Source organism: Cynara cardunculus, assembly GCF_001531365.2.
Source record: "Cynara cardunculus var. scolymus isolate 2C chromosome LG 15, CcrdV1, whole genome shotgun sequence".
Taxonomy (NCBI): domain Eukaryota; kingdom Viridiplantae; phylum Streptophyta; class Magnoliopsida; order Asterales; family Asteraceae; genus Cynara; species Cynara cardunculus.
The window spans coordinates 7787829-7788672 of record NC_037542.1 but is presented as its reverse complement, the minus strand read 5'-3'; the positions used below and the strand labels follow the sequence as shown (position 1 = coordinate 7788672).

At 34.4% G+C, this 844-nt stretch overlaps 1 long non-coding RNA gene across 1 annotated transcript; it reads right to left on the bottom strand.

Moving 5' to 3' along the window:
• Nucleotides 1–212: 212 nt before the first annotated feature.
• LOC112528428 lies at nt 213–836 on the bottom strand. Its single transcript, XR_003070821.1, has 2 exons — nt 702–836; nt 213–630 (listed from the first exon to the last, which is right to left on the bottom strand). It is a non-coding gene; the product is annotated as an uncharacterized LOC112528428 (long non-coding RNA).
• Between the last annotated feature and the right edge of the window lie 8 nt (nt 837–844).

The following is an 844-nucleotide window of genomic DNA, read 5'->3' as shown; positions in this document are numbered from 1 at the left end:
TAAATAATATAATTTTTCTGCCTAAAAATTGATCAGCCAAAAATAACAATGAACTTTTAAGATTGATAAAAACAAAAACCTTAAAGCAATAAATTACCCAATCAACGATAACAACCCATTTCAATATTACAAAGTATCATTATACTTCACAAAAATGAGTTATTTTAGATAAACTACGGACACATGCATGCAAAATGAATCGTATTTGGGTCCTTTTTTTTTATTCTCACAAAACCCAATGGTTTGTCTATGACAAAAGGTCAAGTAGGATGATATGGAAAATCACAAAGAACACGTAAGCTGAGAACAAAGTGGAAGTGATATTTTTATTTATATTCAATAACTTGGATTAGAGAGGTGTGTTACAATCACATTTTTTGCAATATACTATATGGTATAATCATCGTTTCAATTAATTATGTACAAAACATCAATTGTGGGTATGCCATACTTGCCGCCTTCTCTGTTCATTTGAGTTTCTCTGTAACCAATGATACAAGGATCTATTTGTCACCTTCAGCCTCTGCAAAACTGTTGGTCTTCTGGTGGGGGATGTCTTTTTATCTAATTTGGAACGTGGATTGAAGGGATTCTCCATATTGATTCTTATCTCGGTTGGGATTTTAGGTCCTAATGGCARAGAAGATATGACACCCACGAGACTTGTTATAGCATTTTACAGCAGAGCAAATAAAACTCACTGTGAATTTGGCATGCAATTGGCCAGAACCATCTCTTCAAATAATACAAATGCTTGATCTACCAGACCTGCTTTGGCACATGCACTGATCAACGATGACCATGTAACGGCGTTTGGAGTAACGCCAGCTTCAATCATTTTTTC